The sequence below is a fragment of the Anopheles gambiae genome, chromosome 2, assembly GCF_943734735.2.
Source record: "Anopheles gambiae chromosome 2, idAnoGambNW_F1_1, whole genome shotgun sequence".
Taxonomy (NCBI): domain Eukaryota; kingdom Metazoa; phylum Arthropoda; class Insecta; order Diptera; family Culicidae; genus Anopheles; species Anopheles gambiae.
The window spans coordinates 72989965-73010359 of record NC_064601.1 but is presented as its reverse complement, the minus strand read 5'-3'; the positions used below and the strand labels follow the sequence as shown (position 1 = coordinate 73010359).

At 37.9% G+C, this 20395-nt stretch overlaps 1 long non-coding RNA gene across 2 annotated transcripts; it reads left to right on the top strand.

Annotated features, from left to right (window-relative positions):
• The first annotated feature begins 2552 nt into the window (after window positions 1–2552).
• Window positions 2553–14841, top strand: LOC133391420 (uncharacterized). 2 transcript variants are annotated; one of them, XR_009764912.1, is made up of 2 exons: window positions 2553–2882; window positions 14337–14841. It is a non-coding gene; the product is annotated as an uncharacterized LOC133391420 (long non-coding RNA). The 2 variants fall into 2 exon arrangements; XR_009764913.1 differs by lacking the exon at window positions 14337–14841 and adding an exon at window positions 3028–4974.
• The last annotated feature ends 5554 nt before the right edge of the window (window positions 14842–20395 follow it).

Here is a 20395-nt window from a genome sequence, read left to right as displayed (position 1 = left end):
GTGCTAATTTGCACGAGAAAATGTATCCTGTCTTTAAATAGAACATGCATCAGATTCGGTTCATTATGGTCACACGAATGATCCCTTTCTGAAGTGTTGATCGGAAAATTGTACTAGGGATTCTACGCAAATGAAGTTTTGAGATGCATATTTCCTTTTGAGTGGTTGCGATTCCCTTTTCTCGGGGTTCCACGCAGCCGTTTAGAACCAGTCGCAGTGGCAGTGCTAACTCGAGTGCGATTTTATCGTATGTGCTGTCAGCAGCTATTTAGATTAATATTGCGATTATTTTGATCACCGCTCTCTAACGGTACTTGTTCCGACGCAATGCGTTGCGATGTTGCCAAAATGTATGGGGTTTGACAGACGCATGCGTTAACGACGCACGACGCAGCGTCAAAGTAGAAAAATTTCTATTTCGACGCACGTCGTGACGCGTCTGTCAAAATGGTTTAACCATATCGGGTGAAAATCGATATTTTTCCACGTTAAATTGTTTCGAGCGCAGTTTTGCGTGTCGTTGGACTACTAAATAATTTTATTAACAAAACAAAATAAATGTAGAGAAAGTAATTTCGTAATTGCTGCAAAACAGGTGTGTGCGGGTCAGTATGCAATATGCAATAAAAAACGAAAACATGCTTTGCACTGTTTTATGCAGAACTGTAAATGATTTTCCAGTTGAAATTTAACATTATAATCACATCAGAACCTATAAATAAGAGGCATTATTGCTGATTGTTGATGTTTTTTTTTTGTTAAATGTGTTGACATATCCATGCAGAACGCAGCGAACAAATACCAGCGTGCGTCACGCAATGCGTTGCGATACGCTGCGTCGGAACAAGTACCAAGCCCTTAGGGCGGTGGCAACGCTTTTTCGCATGCGATTTTATCGGACGGCCTGTCAAATTTTTATATGGGAATTGACAGATAACGTCGGACGACGAAATCGCACGTCCGACGTTATCTGTCTAATCCCATATAAATCTCGTCCGATAAAATCGCATCCGATGAGCGTTGCCACGGGCCTTAGTGAGTTGAACGTAACAATAATGATAAAAAATATACGTTTGAGTTTGTTTCTACACATCGTGTATAATTACATCGGCATATTTTGTTTTATTCTGCCGTATGACAAAATCGCACGTCTTACAATACCAGTCAAATACGATATAAAATTTTAGCAGCACGTCCAATTACATCGCATCTCATGAAGTACAGACACGAGCCTTAGTTGTCAGTGTTGAATTTCTGGTTCTGGTCGCTATTGATTTCCATATTTCATATGGAGTTTACTGCATATTATCATATGGGAAATGGAGGAATTTTCGGTCAGTATTATGAGAAAATCTGTGATTTTCGGTAGGCATATAAAAAATCGGTAGGAATACAGATAAGGGAACGGTCAGAACCTCGCCGAATGCGATTTAACCACATGCGGCAAGAAATGAGTTATCTTGATTTTCTAGGTTTTCAAGCTATTGTTATGATATTTCATTGTTTCTTCATAAAGATAAACATTATTTGATATGATTTTAGACATTTGACATCTGAAACAAAAGCGCATGCGGCGATGCGGCAATATCCAATGATTTTGATTTTGCCGCATCGCCGCTTGCGGCAGATTTGTAGGTGCTGTCATTAACGTCAAATTGGCAGTAGGCTTGTGAGTTTGTGTTTTGTCAAATTTTATTTTTCCAACACACAACACAAACAGATGTCATTATACAAATCTTCCGATTTTAACAACTTGTCTTTACATTTTATTTATTTATTTATTTATTTATTTCCATCATTGAGTATTGTTATGTCAAATCGTATACAATTTTCTATACCTCCCTCCAGCCCTCCCCGATTTTAATACCGTAGCCCCCAGTATTGTTATGTCAAGTCGAGAAATGTCAATTTGCTCTAAAGCACTTTACCTCCTAATATCCATATACAGGCGGTCCCCGAGATACACGGTTAATGGGGACCGAAAACGGCCGCAAAATACCGCGTATCTCGAATTTCCGCGTAAGTCGAATCTCGTGATTTCCAGCTAAAATTTCACTAATTTTCGTGTAATTTTGCAAGTAGGGGGCGGTTTTAGTCACTTTATGAGTTATTTGATATGATTCTGACTGTATATAACAGTTTTAAACTTTTTGAAATAGTTTTTAACATTCGATCGAAATGGAAATTATTTGGCAATATACAATTGATGTGTCAAACCAGTACAATTTGCTCAAAGAACTGTCAAATTTAGAAAACCGCGTATCTCCGAATCCGCGTATAAGAGGTACCGTGTATCTCGGGGACCGCCTGTACCTTGGATCGGATGCGATTTTATCGGATGAGATTTATATGGTATTTGACAGAGATAACGTCGGACGTGCGATTTCGTCGTCCGACGTTATCTGTCAATTCCCATATAAAAATTTGACAGGCCGTCTGATAAAATCGCATGCGAAAAAGCGTTGCCTCCGCCCCTAATAATCGGGCCTAAAATCGTTATTTCTGGTCACTCTGGTTAGGATTTGCTTTTTACAATTTCACCTTGTCATACTCATACACCTTGAGCGGGGTCGTCTAGAAAATGTTTGGATCCAGTTGGCAGCACGGTCAATTGGCATCAGTTGGACATTTTGCACATTTACTATACGCAATTTGTAATTTGTTTGAAACTTTAAGTTGCATTTAACGAAACGAATGAACAGGGTACAGAAGTATAGCAAAGGCATTTTTACTGGCAAAAGTATCCCTTTGTGTGGATTGAGAAAAATACATAAGCAGTTTTTAAAATAGTTGCCGTATTCCAAATCGTGGTGCATTTTTGTGTGTGATGGATAAAGAGACGCAGTTTTCGTGAAGTTGTATGCATTAAGCAATCATAACAGGTAAATTTTTTACGAATTGTTTGGTATTATAATAAATAACGCGTCAGTTATTCAATGCCAACATACTAGATGTTGGATCATAGCTTGTTCAATTAAAATAACTAACAGACGAGAGTGGAATTCTGAAATGTGTTTTGTATTACAGCATATTACACTAAATCCGAGATATGCGGTTGATGAAATTCGGCAGTGCTTTAAACACAATTTCGAATGGAAATTAACACGTTCAGCCCTGCGCTGATTTTCATCAACTTTCCGTTCCGCCGGAATCTAGAACGCTAGCAGTTGACTGTAAACCGAATGTGCAAAATTGAGTTTTTTTTTTAGCTAAACTTAAAACTGTGCTCTGTTCACCAATACTGTTATGTGTGGGATGATGTTTTTATCAACCAAAATTATTCTCACAACATTATTTTATTTGCCCACTGCTGCTGTTCAAGCGAGTAGAGTACAGTTTTCAATGTATGTTGTTTCCATAGCATAATACGATTGGCAGGTCCCAGGGAATCAGCTTCGGAATCGATTACGTCAGCGGTCGGCAAACTTTTGAGGCAAAGGGCCAACTTCAGTAAATGATCGAGTGCCGCGGGCCAGGTGAATGCGGTATTTTTATTATTGCGCTTAAATGATTACATTTTAATCTTTTACAAACAGTTCAGGTGTTATTGTTGTTTTTCTGTAATTAAATCATCAAAATGCGGTTCAAAATTAATGATACCGACTTTAAAAACGAATTGTAATAGTAGTCATTTGAGAATCATCAAAACATGACCAAACATTTGATCAGTGAAAAAATAACAAAAAGGGATTAATGTCGCTTCTTAAAGACCCCTCCTCACACGCCGCAAAAAAATATTGAATATATTCCGGGTATGATACAAAAGTCTGAACGGCTGAAAAATTATCGAAGCAAACATAGATTCAGTAATTATAAAAATGCTTTATGGACAAGTCAGATGTCATACCATGTCAGATCAATTGATAACCCAAATGACAATCCAGCCTGCTCTCACTATGGCGAGCTCAATGACAGCTGCTTCAACCCATACTGAGAGGCTATCATCGTTTCCTCCTGCGTACTGAGCAAGCTTGTTTTTTTCCCCTCGCTGAGGCCAGATGATTTTGTTTGTATGGTGAGTAAATCTATCGCCGATGATTGCTCTAATGAGATGATCAAGCAACAGCCGCTCACATGATGAAATCATGATGAGGTCGGATTTTGGAGTGAGTAAAAATTTCTTCCCCACATCGAGCCGCCATTGTGTTGTGGTTTTAGGAGAACATTGGATCATCTACGAATTGTTTACATTTGTAAAACGAGCAATAATTGACCGCGGTCTACATTTCTCGATTCTTTTGTTGAAAGCGCATATCAAATATCCCAAATCAGTTAAAATATAGTGAAATGTTGTATCGGACACACGATGCTTTGAAGAAAACGTGAGGGCAAACATGGGAAGATGATGAACATCTTACCTTACTAATAGTTGATTTACAGCCTCTAGGTAAGTGTAAAACACCCAACAGAGTGCTGTTGTCAATGTAAAAAAAGTTTTTAAATTGCAGAGGGTGATTCTTTCTCCGTCACACGCATCAACAAAACATGAAGCAGCGTTTAACGATGAAGAAGATACCCAGTTGTGCGATAACCATTAACGTTGAAAATCAAGAGGAATACATGGATTGAAAATACTTAAAGAGAATACGCACCGAGTCGAATTTAAAACGGAAAATAATGGTCCACAAAAGGCGAAAATAATGGCAAAGGAAACGAGTGCGGCTGGGCCGCAATACCATCCAATATTTCATGAAAGGCCATGTTTTGGATTGCCATGATTGTTAGCAATGGCGGATTAAGACGAATGGAGGCCCTAAGCGGTCACACAAAAGTAGAGGCTTGGTTGAAGCGTCTAGCAGGGGATTGTATCAAATATCCCAACCAGAGAAGGATTGAGTAGCAATTATGCTTGTGAGCGGATGGTAGGTGCCATTTTTGGGGCCCCTGGCCGACCCAGATGTTCGACGCTTAAACAACTAAATACACATTAAAACTGAAGGAAATACACATCTAATCAATTACTTTAAAAAATAATATAATTGTACTGATTCGTGATGTATTTTGTAGTTTTGACCTGCATGCACAATTCTAAAATATTCCTATGAATCACAGAAAGGCCTAAAGCCTAAAAGCCTGCCTTATAAGCTTGAAAATTACACGTGGCAATGAACCCTAAAAAAGCTGAATAAAATCGCGTGCTTTTAATGGTTTGTAGTGTAAATTGATTGACAGAGCCGGCTGGCCACATGTACACAACATGTGCTGTTTTGCAGTGTTCTTACATCCTCCGTTATTTTCAAATTCATCTATGCTTAGAGAGCGTACACTGCTTTTCCACTGCTAGTCATATTGGAATTGCTTTAGTCATAATTTGCACTTGGAGGATTTATACATTCCGTTTTCAATTCTTTTCTTCAAATCCTTTTTCTTTGTCTGGCTTGGATCCTAAATCAGCAGCTTCCATTCAAAAAGAATCAAATTTAGTTTCCATAATTCACGAAAACAAAATTCATTACTTGCACTCTCCATCGTTTGCTCTTCATCATTCCTTGTTGTTTCTTGAACACCATGCAATCATCAAAGGCAACACGATATCATCGTCAATATTTTCACTTGTGCGTGGATCTATTTCTGCTTCAAGGTTCGATGCGTCTACTAGTGCCTTTTCAACGACCCAAATTTCGAAGCCTTCAATGGTTTACATGTTTAATTGAGATGTTCTGACTTGATGTACTGTGGATCAAATCCAACCACGGCAGTACAACAAGTCAACAGATGAACTGAATAGAAAGGAAGAGTCAGAGTGTACTAGGGATGTTAACGGTGGAAAAAAGTAAAAGAGGGGAATACCTTTTTTTCGCCATGACTACCATGACGATGATTGCACTGATTTTCCCCTTCTTTTTTTTCTCACAGCACGCTGCTCATAGTGAGATCGCTTTCGTCTGAAAAGCGGAACGGAAAGCGACTTGCATCAAATGTCAACCCGATTTTCCGTGCTGAAATTGTCATCCGGGAACTGATTCCTTACGAAAACGCACTTTGACAATCGTTGCACTCGTAAACAGCAACAGTGTGGAATCGTCGTTCTCATTAAAATAACAGGAGTTTTAAATATTTGTTTTTGCTTTCAAATATGATCGAAAATATCCCTAAAATAGTTCAAAGGGAAACCAACTGATATGTGTGAAATGAAGAAAAAAAAAAAAAAAAGAAAAAAAAAATATCGCGTGAAAATGTATGGAGCTTTTTCACTATATTTAAAATTTTGTATTGCATGTTTTGCGCTGGCGATAGTCTAATGCTCTCCCATCAAATGCAAGTCGCATGCAAATCTTTAGATAAATTTATTGTAACCAGGCTTTAGTATATCTCAGCAATAATAAATTTCGTGTGCGATTTCCTTCATTTCGAAAGTCTTACTATCTTGTTGAATCAATGTTAAAATTACATAACGGTTGCATCAACAAAATTGACAAATTCATGGATTTATCATGGGATTATCTTCACCCGCTCTAACAAAACGTTAATTGCACTTTAAATAGCAGTATCCCATGAGGCAACAGATAACCTCTATCAGTCACCTTACCTTGACACCTCTATCAGTCGAACTCTAACCATGATTACCAAAAAAGTGAACCAACCAACTTATAAGCGTGCGCGATCAATGAATGACACCCCGTAGCTTTTTAAATGGACTGCGTACTGAAGTCTGTCGTCGCATAAGAACATTTCTGCGTTTTGTTCACCACTATCTTGGCACTATAAGGCAACAATCAAAGCATTGAAATAAAGCCCAGGTTCTTGTTTGAGGTTCCAAAAAAGCTAAAAATGAAGACAGAGGTACAAGTGGCTACATTACTCAGTTATCTGGGCCGGAAGATCGATGCAATCCACCAAACAGTGAAATAGTATGGGAAACATAAACACACATATCAGCAAGCATAAATCGCGTCCACTGACTTCGCAAAGGCAAACAATACCGCCAAAACTCAATGCGTTCATATTTCGTTAATTTCGGTAGAATTTCAACATGACACCATAGTCTGCAAACTAGTACAACATCCGTCACATGTGTTCCATCGAATTTTTCTGGACCAACATAATGCAAAAGCTCTACTCTAACAATTTTGTCGCGAGCACTTAGGATGCCTATATGCATGTCTTCGTCCATTATGGCGAATTTCCAGATAATTGATGAAAGACAACTCCAAAAGTCTTAGTTTTATTTGTCTAAGGAAGCTTAAATAATTACCTTTTAAATGATGTACATGTAAAGAAAATATCTCTCCTGGTTTTTTTTTCTACAGCCAGCCGAAAAAAGGCAATTTTTTCATGTAAACGTTACGGGGATATTGATCACGAGTTCGAACATACCGAACGATCCGTCATTCCATAGTACTTTAATTAAAGTTGAAAGAGTACGATGTTATAAAGTTTAATTCTAGAAAATATTCAGTAAGTTGTATACCAATAGTTTCTTCCCATCTTTCAAAAACAGTCAAAACCTTTCGCGGGCCGGATTGAATGTTGCGGCGGGCCGCATTCGGTCCGCGGGCCGGACTTTGCCGACCGCTGGATTACGCTATCGGAGTTTCGAAACCGATTCTGATTTCTGAGCCAATACCGATTCCGGAGCAATTCCAATTCCGGAGCTGGTTCCGATTCCGGAGCTAATTCCGATTCCGGAGCTAATTCCGATTCTGGAGCCTATATCGGAACCAATTCCGTTGCCGATTCCGGAATCGATTTTGAAAACTGATTCCGGACCTTCTATTCAGAATCGATTCCAGAAAACTTCGGAACTAGCTGAAATCGATTCCGACAGAAACTTCATTTTCCCATCACTACAAACAGAATACAGTTTTGCATCTCGCAATAACTTGCATATTAATTCTAGCTAGAGTTGTCATAAATGTATTTTATAGTTTAGGACATGATTTGTTGTGATTTTTTTACCACTTTCTCCTCTTCATCCCCTTCCATTCTCCTATTCTTGATGGTTTCATCAAGATCTAATGATGTTAATAATTTGTTAAAAATGAAACATTCAACCGATTTTGCTCAAATTTGTAGAGAAGATGCCAAAGGGTGCTACAATACACTGAGAAAAATTTCATAATGGGGAATGATCACTAAAAATCATAATTCTGCTTAAAAAAGCTCCATCCTTTTATTTATTGTTTTTTTACCTTGAACATGTCATATCTACACTTTCTGTGGCAATGTCTCAATCTTATCCTGCTGCAACTCCACCTCCAATTTGTGTACTCATTACAAATTTTGAACTTAATTTTTTCCTGAATTAATAACCACGGCAAGGCGTGGTGATTAAGAGGAGTAGAAATGTTGTGCATCAGAGCTATTGTTTTTATGCAAAAAATTTAACAATTGATTTTGTTTACATTTCCCAAACTATGTATCAAATATTAATGCTTTAATGCTGGTAGTAAAAGAGTCGCTATAGAAAAATTATTATGCGCCTCAATAAGTATGTTTTTTTTTCACTTACATCCTTAACAGTTATGTTGTTGCTTAGTTTACTCGATCCTTTTCATTTTCATTTTTGGTGTTACCAAATTTTTTATCCCAAGTATCAATAAAATGCATTGAATACAACCAATTGCAATTGCTAACCACCAGCCTTTCATCAAGAACCATTGCATTTATTGTTTTACATTTTTTTTTGTTTTCTTTTATACTAATTTTTTCTAATAAACAGCATACTTAAAGCCAAACCCAAACACTTTTGTTGTCCGTAACACACAGTAAGAATAATTTTTCTAAACGCTTTTATGCCATTTTGCGTAATGTCCTACGCGGACATGCCGACCTATAGGGGAAGTCGGGGTTGGTTCGACACTGCGGGTAAGTTTGACACCTTGCCGTTTTTGTATTTATAGAACTTTTTGAAGACAAAAAACTTATACATATTATTTATGTCAACTGTTTCGAATATTTGAGTCACATTTCACTGATCAGAAACCTGTCAATTGTCAAAAAACAACAAAATAAACACATGGTGGTTCTGATTGACAGCCGATGTAAGTTTTTACTTCTGGGACTTAAGGAATTGTGACGTTATTTCAACAAAATTATAGTTTCCGTGTTAATAGTATTGTTTTATAAATTCTATTGATTAGTTCTGTATCACAGGGCGTAATTTTTATATTAAACTATATAATATAAAATGTCACTAAAACTTGTGCGGCCAATGGGGGTAAATTCGACACCCCACTTGGTAGTAGTGTGATGCTTATTTGTAGCATGTTAACTTTGTTTATATCGTAATTTTAAAGTGCCTGTATTTTATAAAGCTGTCCCTTAACGATGTACGACAAACGTAATCATCAAGCTGAACAAACACGCAATTAAAAATTCCGTAGAAGTTTTAAAATTCAAGATGTCAACAAACCTAGGAAGTTATAATTATGCAATTTAGCTATTATTCTCTCACAGAACGTTTGCCAAACTCGGACTCAAAACATGTACTTTGTATATGGTTTAGGCTTATGAAAATTAATATTGTTATGGCTTTGACCGTATTTTAGGCTGACTTTAGGCCGGCTAGGCTTAACGGAAGAAAAAAATAGTCGCTGGTTTGGAATTACATTGACCGATATTCACCTTTTGTCTTTCGAGTTGGCAGAGAAAAATAAAATTGAACACCCTTCGATTTTATAAAAAAAAGAAAAAGATTACTGGAAGATGGCTGCCAGGTTAATTTTTAAAGGAATCTTAACCAATCATTCCGTAAATCAGATGCTATTGCCGCAGCTTCTACTATATGGAGTCTGGTCCGATGCTATTTGTAATGAAATTTTTGTTCTTGCTTGTATCTTCATTTTTTCGTATATTTCAATACTGTTTTGTGTTAATTTTTCATAAAATTGGTACGAAATACTTTGTTGAACTTCAATGAAAACTACAGGCCATCAGAGTTTGTTATTTTAAAAGCTAAAACCAATGTGTCGAAATCACCCCCAAGGTGTCGATTTTACCCCATCATGGTGTCGAACTTACCCGCACTGCAGTCGTGACGCAACAAAAAACACACTTTTTTATTTTTATCAAAATGTTATCAAAATCAATCCAGGAACCGTATTTTCTCGTAAGATGGTACATAATACACCAAAAAAGCTTTTCCGATGTCTACTAGTAAGTTTACATTGGCAAAAGTATTGCAATCAGAGGAAAACCTTAAGGTGTCGAAACTACCCCCAGTTCCCCTACAAGCTGTCATGAGTTATTCACTCATGATTGTCAGTTTTGCGAGTTCACTATACTGTAGGAAGAGTTAGAAAAGTACATTGCCAATTAAAATTTCCAGTTAAATGTTTAAAGTCTACAGAAAATATTCACAATCATTCTATAGAAAGGGAATATGTGATTTCATGGAACTTCACATGTTAAGAAAGCCTACATAAATAGCCAGTTCCGCTAAGCTCCAGTCACTCACGGCTCTGGAGTCGGTTATAACGCAGCACCAAAATGAGCAGCAGCAGTTATAATGAGTACCAAAACAATCGCGGGCTGAAACAATCGATTTGTTGAGATTGTTTATGTTCAAAACTCAAATACACAAATTTGAACACATTTTAACTCATTTTTTATGTTTTTTTTTTAAACAAAAAGCATGTAGGTTGACTGGGCCAAATGAGCTATATTTTGTCGCGCGAGACGTTTTTCGATTGGTGCCAGAGTGCAGCCTTCGCTTGACAGGTTGCTCGGACAGGCTGCAGCCCAATCGATTTGACACATCAATTGTCAAATTCAAAGCGAACTTCCCTCTTGATTGAATTTAAAAACAATATTCTAAAAGGTTAAACCCTGTGTTATATTCACGAAAGAATCATATAAAACAATTAATTGAGCGGTTTAAACCACCCCCTTGATACAACGAACATAGTTTAAAATTAATTTGAAACCAACCAAACTAACAAAAACCGTTCATATGTCCGTTAAATAAAGAATACTCGTATTAATTCTAGACACCACTGATCCGTTAGAGAAAAATTCTTTCGAGAAACAAAAAGACTATTTCTACACGGCCGGGCAGCGTAAAACTCACTCAAACAAAACGATAACTAAAAATAATGCTAAGATAAACATTGCTGTTCCACAAAAACAGTCCGGCTAAAACATCTTTATTTGCAAAATATTAATTTCAATGTCGTTTATTGAATATATATTTAATACTAATTAAGGCCCGGTAAAATCTACCGGATGTCCTCAAATTTCGAATAATTCTCAAACTCTACACGTCCAGTGGCAACAACCATAACTCATAGGTGTTTGAGTTCTTATTTGTTCTTACAACTGTTTTAATCTTGTAGCTTCCTTGTTGTTACAGTTCTTACTGTACATTGCAGAACCGTTAAATATCGATGAGGCTACTTTTGAGCCATACTGATGTAAATCTTAAATCTTAAATGCCTCTGTAGACGCAAATGTATAATTTTTTGATTATTATTTTTTGGTTATTGGCGTGATTTTTTTGGAAAGCATAGCTAAGTAGTAACCTCTACAACGTGTTCATTGAATAACGTATTGATGTGCAGTGGATTAAAAAAAATTAGGGTGACTTCTGTTTTTTGTGCCCATAAATGTTAAGATTGAACTACAAAAATATGATATCGCACGTGGTTCGAATTCCATTTCTACTCTTTTTTTCGACTTATGTTTCATACGTTAGGTAATTAGTAATAGATGCTTAGAACAATTTCAATGTAAATTTGCTTGGTCTTTAATTTCATGAGGGTCATTTCCAAAAACGCCATCAAAATTTTATTTTATTATCCTGAAACTGGTTTTGAAGTATTCAATGGAAAGGGTATTTGTGTATGAGACAATTGTTACTGTTGTGCCAAATATCAGATTTCGACAGTGAACATATCCCCTCATATAACCATTCCAAATGTATAGTTCTAATATTCCAATCTATACTGTTATAGAAAAGAATGATTCAGCACTGTTATAGCCTTTCCAGATCAATTAACTAAATTCACATTTACTTGCAAACTACTTTATTTACTCTTGCCGCCCCACATTTGTCAAATTTTGCTTCTAATTTGACGTGTCCTTAATTATAACGTGGTTGTTCTTAATCGACAACATAGTACGGTGATAACATCACATGGTAGATATTGCCGTCACTCTTGATAGATACAGTCAGAATCTTTTCAGCTCTCTTGACCACGTTACAGTAAGCATAGTTTCATTGTGGATCATTCTGCAGTTGATGCTGATCCGGCTGAATGCAGTGCGCACGGTTGTCTCCACTAACGCGCAGTATGTTGCAGTCATGTAGCACAATGAACCATCTCTCCCTTTAGTGCTTTGTTCCCGAAGGACATCCTGAAATAAGTAGTTCTTCCCGCCCTCGAGCAAATCGTTAACTTTAAAGCCATCAACATCCGCCGCTTTCTTGCTCGGAATTTCATCAAGGCTTTTTAGCATATGGCCGCTTATGGTCTCTCGGCTACATCCGCCTCTTATTGTCATGCGTTTTCCTTGTCCCGACTCCAATATTGCGGAGTCGTAGATTTGAGGGAGTAGTAGATTTGGGGCGGTCCCATGGTACGTGGTCGTCAACTCGAACGACTCAATAAAATGCCCGTCATGGGTTCAAGCCCATGGACCGTCCCCCCGTAGCAAGGATTGACTATCCGGCTACGTGTTAATGAATGTATGTAGTATGCGAGGTGCTTAAGCACCAATAATGAGTATGGTTGGCTTTATTAATGATTGAATGAATTGGAATATCAACCATGTCACAAATAAGCTATTTTGCACAGTTTTCAAACATTTTTTTTAAATATTGCCTTGAATATCTTGATTTATAATGTGAAGGGGTATGAGATGGGACACTTTATCATCAGGTGGCTAATTTGCTACTTTAATTAAAAAAAAAATCATTATATCCAATACCACGTGTTTTCAAATCGGTGTGTGTAAACAAAACATCTAAGTAACAATTGCCCTCATTACACGCGGGCTGGCAGTGTGGCATGGAGCAAGTCCTTTCGCAGCAACTCGCGTTGCTAAGAGAGCTGCGCTCACCGCTTTCGCTCTCTCGCTGAATGTTTACACTCACGTCATTGTGGCGATTTTCGATTTTATATATAGCGAGATCGGTGTAGCATATCTACTATAGTATAAACTACATTATTATTAACCACACTATCAGCTATAGACACATGGTAACAAATCACACTATTGTAACACATTTATAACATATTCAGCAAATCAGACCAGGGCAACAAACCCGAAGAGTTCAGGCCACACAGTCCATTCAAAAACATCCGAAACATGCATCATAAGCAAAAGCAATTGTCACCACAACAAAAGTAGGTCGCCGTCACCGAGAACACATAGCAACGTACAAGCGCGGTGACGAAGACACCCATTTGAAACCTTCTTGCGCAATACATTGAAACTACAGCATAAGCACGCAGCGACAAAAACACTTCACACCCTCCCTGACGCATCCCATACAAAACAAAAACAAGTAATTGTCACAAAACAACACAGCGACCTAATTTGTAAGAAATTGCACCGAACCAATATATTTTATCGATAAATAAAACCAACACCGATCACGACAGATCAGATTCGTTCGGACTGCCAAGAGAGGACGTTACACCTCCTAAAAATCTTCGAGTTTCCAGTAAGGGAAACCCCTTCGGAGTTTCCATGATCGCCTGGACGATCAAATTCCGGGTTCAATCAGTCCGCTTTGAACAGTTCACTCCACCTCGTCTCATATCAGTAAAAACTGACTCCCCGCTAACATAGTGCTCGACGGCCCCCGCGTACGTTCGATCACATTACATCGGCACTGCAACCGAAAACTGGCGCGAGGACAAGCCTCTCCTCTACCCTACAACGACGACGAGCCCTGCTGCCGAGAGGTTCGGCGTTCCGGGGGCAACAATGTTTGATAATGTATTAATTTTACAGCAAAAGTCGATTGCACGATGTAAATATTGAAGATCGGTTAGTTAAAGATTCTTTGAAAATGTGTGTGTAACGGTTATCAGCACAGAAATTCAAAAAAATACATTAATTTCATGCCAGTGACAACTTTTCACTGTCAAAATCAAAATCGTCGTATCTGCGAATCGTCGTAACTCGGGCGATGCCTGTACAGGCCGGTATGTTCACGTATGACGTTTACGCCAAATTTAAGAAGAAGAATTTTTGGAATATTATCTTATTTTTTGATAAAAATAACCCAGCTCTTATTAACTTCATGCTTTTTCCACCAGAATATTTGAAATTTGCCTTGAATTATCGGGTCTTTTGTTATGACAATGTGCTCAATTAATTGCTTTTTCAAATATCCTCCTCATAACGCAATGTCATCATTGTATTGAACTGTCATTTCTCAACAGCACGGATAAACGGACAGCCGGATAAAAGGTACCCGGACAAACGGCGCTCCACTGTACTCTCAAAAGAATTCCTGTCATGTGCCCAACTCTTGCATGGATCGAGTCCCTGATGCTCACGACTGTTTATCCTGGTATTTGAGTAAACCAATCAACTAACTGATATCCAAATGAATGATGGCTACTATGGCAGATCTTAACTACCTACACCAGATTAACAGTTATTATGCCAGATAAGAAAAAATGAAGCTTTGGGATAAAATCGTTGTAATAGTTTTAGTACTCCTCAGGTTGCATATTCTTCTCATTTTAATAAAAACGAGACATTAATGTTATCCCGTGTGAAATCGGGTAAATCAACTAGTTCACTGGCAGGGTCTGAGGCCTGCCACCAGGCAGAACGTGTTAATTAGTTTTTCATATAAATTTTAACATAATTGAAAAAAGATTCTGTATCAATACGGTGTATACATAATTTTATTAATTGAAACCATCAACTTAAACAAAATTATCTAAGTCTTAGAGGTGTTTTCCCGAAAAACATGGTATTTGTTTTAAGCTCCCTTCCGAACATATTAACCGCGTCACACCATTGGTGTTAGCATAAGTTATCATATTTATGTCCGTTTTTAGGATACAATTGTGGTGAAAATGTGCAACCCATTCTTTGAAGGTGACTCCTGAGGGTGTCAAAATGTCATTGTTTATTTGTTTGTGATATTTTAATCGCTTTACAACTTTGTGCTTTGCTGCTATTCATCCGTTGTGTTGATCGGCATCCTATATTTCTCATGTTTATGCATATGTATGTTGTGTCAAATTGCGTACGTGGACTGCCACTGAACCTTCTGAACGCGATTTCTACAGATATTCAACCGTTAAGTAATTTTAGGTTCGTCTTCTGTATGGTTCGTTGTTCATTTACAGTCCGAACTCACTGGTTAAACTTCGATTCCCTGCATACTATCGACTATGTGTTTTTTAGTTGGCACGTTTTTTCACCCAAAAAACTTCTGTAATTTTCCTAGGCAAGAGTGAATGAGAGCCATGAGATGTTAGTTGTATTGATGTATTGTATTGTATTGTTTGAAGTGTCTGTCAACTATCGAGCGTTCAACTATAAAGCATGCTTGCTAAAAATTGTTCATCTGTTTTGATCGTATTCCGTGAAATTAAATAGTGTGAATTTTACGTGTTCCGATAGTTTTGGGATTTTTTAAACATTTTCTTATATGGAAACGGAACTTTCTTTCTTTTTTTGACGGACTTATTTAGAATCCAGTTGGAATTTGCAATGTGTATGTATTATTATTTATTATCTTTATGATCCTTACAGGGTTTTCCAGGAGTTCTCATAGCTGTGGGACACTTAATTGACTCCTTCTTCCGTGAAATGAACTTAATTTAATGGGAATGGGACTCTACAGCACCCTTGTTGGACAAATGCAATAGGAATTTCCAATAGGAGCTGTCCAAAAAGGGTGCCGTAGAGTCCAATTTCCATCAAATGAAGTTCTTTTCCCTTAAGAAAAATTCAAGCAAGTGTCCCACAACTATGATAACCCCTGGAAAACCCTGTATTCTTATCCTTATGAATATCACTATAACAAAATAAACATAGTACACACTAGTGATGGGTAATCCTTTAGTGGAGTCATGGATCAACTCCGACTCCGGTGCGCAAAATATGACTCCGACTCCCGATGATAACCGAATTTGACTTCGGATCAGTCCGGATCAGTCCGGATCAGTTCGGATCAGTTCGGAACAGTCCGTATCAATCCAACCAACACCGTCATCTCCCCTCCCCTCAGAGCGTTGGAGAGACGGGCGGAAGTCCCATCTCGTGAGGAGCGCTACCGCAGGCGTCGGCGAACACCCATAAGCAGTGACGACGGTCGAGTAATCCCACATTTGTTCGAGGCGCCTCGAGTAGACATGAACGGCGCAGAAGTGATTGCAGTGACCGAGGCGGACGTGGCCTCCCGTTAACTAATGTTAGAGCTCAGAGGAGGATTCTAAGGGAGGCCGAAGTAAGGCAGAAAATACGTTCCCCGCATCCTGAGCGGCAATAACGGTAGCATAATAGAAATACGGAAAATAATGATGTGCTAGATGCATTGTCGGCTGGTCTCGTAATACACTCGACAACTCGTACGACTTAACAACATGCACGTCATGGGTTCAAGCCCCAAATGGACCGTATTTCCCGATATACGCTATTAATGCGGACTGGAGGCAATAGCGTCCCAGTCAGACAAATCGGACTGAATTTAGACCTATCTTACCGTTAAATACCGGTAATTTAAGAGTAATTTAATGGTAAATTAGCAGTCGTTAAATTACCCATTTGAGCAGTTTTGATCGATCCTGTTCATTAATCTATTTTTTTATTTTTTAATATACAAACAATTATAATGATTTTGTTCAGCAAACTCGACTCGAACAGCCGCTTCACCCGGAGAAGGTGATGCACAATTAGCAATAATAAACGCTATTTCTCGGTTGACTTTTACATTTTACAGTTTTGAACACACCGCCAACGTCTTCTTCCACTAAAAGATGACTAAAAGAATTATTTTTTTGTTCTTATCTACATCTTATCACTGACAACAAACGACAAAACTTCGTACCGCTAAATTGCGCTTAAATTACTGTTATGACAGACACAAAACTGCTCGAATGGGTAGATTAACAGAAGGCTGTCTCACTGGGGTATCTCGAATATTAGCGTATGTCGAGTTTCGAGGGTTTCAGGCAAATTATTGCTAATTTTCGTATAATTTTACGTGAAGTGGTAGGTTTTAGCCACTAAATTAGTTATGTGATCTGATTTTACAATTTATAACACATTTATAACAATATATTTATAACAATTTATACAATTTAAAACTGAAGATTACAATTTTATACCTTTTGAAATGGGTTTTCAAATTCGACCTAAAGGGAATTTACACCTGTTTCCATCTACGTTCGAATCTCGTGCCGTTTGCATCGAATCGCAAACCGCCTGCTTCGAATGGCATGCCACTAAGATCGAGTGCGTGCAACCATGGTTGAATCGCGTTCCAGTACGATTGAATTGCGTTCCACTATGGTAGAATCGTGTGCCACTACGATCGAATCGTGTGCCACTATGGATTTCTGAAAGCAAGAGCATAGTAAACTGTTTGTTTACGTTTGAAAGCTCTTTCTTTTTTTGTCGGGTGCTAAAATTCTAATAAAAGGTAGTTATTCTCTGATTGAAAGTATAATCCTAGATTTCTACTAATATTCGTGCTTTTTACATGCAGCATTACGAAATGGAACGTGGGGCCATTTAAAAGACATCTAACGAAGACCGCGAACGCATTGTTCGAGCCTATGACCTAGGCACGAATATGAAAGAAATTGCCGAAATGCTGCACTTGAATGAAATGGAAAACGGTTTGAACAAGATTTGAACGAATTAAATTTTTTTTATGTAATGCTTATCAACGTGAAAAGCATTTTAAATAATACACCTGTTTCCAGCTACGTTCGAATCGCAAACCGCCTGCTTCGAATTGCATGCCACTACGATCGAATGCGTGCATCCACGGTTGAATCGCGTTCCATTACGGTCGAATCGCGTTCCACTACGGTCGAATCATCAGAGAATCATTCCCTTTTATTAGAATTTTACAAACGAAATGCCATCAGCGAAGAAAGAAACAGCTTTCAAACCCAAACAAACAGTCTGCTGTGCCCTACTTTTCAGAAATCCAATGGTAGCGGCACACGATTCGATCGTAGTGGCAAATGATTCGACCGTAGTGGAACGAGATTCAACCGTACTGGCACGCGATTGAACCATGGTTGCACGCATTCAATCGTAGTGGCATGCGATTCAAAGCAGGCGGTTTGCGATTCGATGCAAATGGCACGAGATTCGAACGTAGATGGAAACAGGTGTAAATGGCCCCACGTTCCATTTCGTAATGCTGCATGTAAAAAGTACGAATATTAGCAGAAATCTAGGATTATACTCTCAATCAGAGAATAACTACCTTTTTTTAGAATTTTAGCATCCGACAAAAAAAGAAAGAGCTTTCAAACGTAAACAAACAGTTTACTATGCTCTAGCTTTCAGAAATCCAATGGTAGCCGGCTCACGATTCGATCGTAGTGGCCAAAGTCTATATAATACAGAGGTCGATGCATAGCTCGATTTTGGTCCACCATTTTGAAAGCTTATTTTTGACAGTTATATGGAAAAGTTTGTAAACGATTCCACACAACCAAACACTGTTTAGGGACAATTGTACTTTTTCTGCACAAAACCTAGTGTAACTATACATTTCCTTCTCATGTACGTGGCATGCAGTAGTTTTTTTTCACAAATTCATGTTTCATTAGTTAAACACAACCAAAATCAGGAAACAAGCCTATTAGCTTTGGTCCTCTTGAGCTGCACATGATTTCGTCCTAATTTTGGGCACTGATCTTGTTATAATTAATAATTGTACTATAATTCTATCTTTTCTTGATATTCGTCAACTTTTTTAAGTGCAATATTACGAACAAACGATGTAAAAATGACCGAAAATGCATTCAGACCACTGCATGCACAACAACTAACACCTCAATGTATGCTACGATGAAACTATTGAAGCTTTTTCATCCAGCTGTCAAAACTTTCCCAAGCTTTTTGATCAAATGTTCCGGACGACTCGACCTCTGTATATAGACCAAAGTCCATATAATACAGAGGTCGATGCATAGCTCGATTTTGGTCCACCATTTTGAAAGCTCATTTTTGACAGTTAGATGAAAAAGCGTTCACAAACGATTCCAAACAACCAGACACTTTTTAGGGCTAATTGTGCTTTTTCTGCACAAAACCTAGTGTAACTATACATTTCCTTCTCATGAACGTGGCATGGAGTAGTTTTTTCAGTAATTCATCACTTAAAAATGACCACAATCAGAAATCTGGCCTCTTAGCTTTGACTCTCTTGAGCTGCACAAGATTTCATCGTAATTTCGGGCACTGATCTTGTTATAATTGATAATTTCACTATAATTCTATCTTTTCTTGATATTCGTCAACTTTTTAAAGTACAATATTACAAACAAACGATGTAAAAATGGCCGAAAATGCTTTCAGACCACTGCATGCACAACAACTAAAACCTCAATGTATGCTACGATGAAACTATTGAAGCTTTTTCATCCAGCTGTTAAAACTTTCCCACGCTTTTTGATCAAATGTTCTGGACGACTCGACCTCTGTATTATATAGACTTTGATATAGGCTTTGGTAGTGGCACACGTTTCTACCATAGTGGAACGCGATTCAATCGTACTGGAACGCTCGATCGATTCGATCGTAGTGGCATGCGATTCGAAGCAGGCGGATTGCGATTTGATGCAAACGGCACGAGATTCGAACGTGGATGGAAACAGGTGTATTTTATAAGTATTATTTATTATTATTTATTATTGTTCATTTATTATGTTTAATTTATCATTATTTATTATTTATTCATTTATTATGTTTAATTTATCATTATTTATTATTTATTCATTTCTTAAATTGTTTGCCTCACTGGGTTATACAATTTTTACTTAAAACTATGAAAGGGGGATTGAGGGATGGGAAAAATTTGTGGAGGGAATAGGTTAGGACGAATCCAGTAAGAGAGCACGGAAGCGGTATAAAGGAAGAGTAAGGTAAAAAGGTTATGCTTATTATTAAAGGACTCAGACGCTCTAAGCCGCGGGTCGTTCTGTGCGAAAGTTTAACGCATCCGAGGAATGAAAATGGGGGGTCTGTCACGAAGACAACGGGAAGGAGCATACAGCGGAATGTTGGACAGTAAAGAAAGAGCATCAATATTGGGGCCCTTTCCGTTTGAAGTTCGTAGACTGAAATTTCAGCCTGTTTGTTCCACCTTTAACGCTTCTTGTGCTTTCTAATATACGTCGAATTGTAGCTCTATAGATGTTTCTAGCTTTGTCTGTTTCTATCCCTCGATTTTTTCTATTTTAAAGACATGTAAGTGTCGATTATTTGATTCAAACGGAAAAGTGTCAAACAA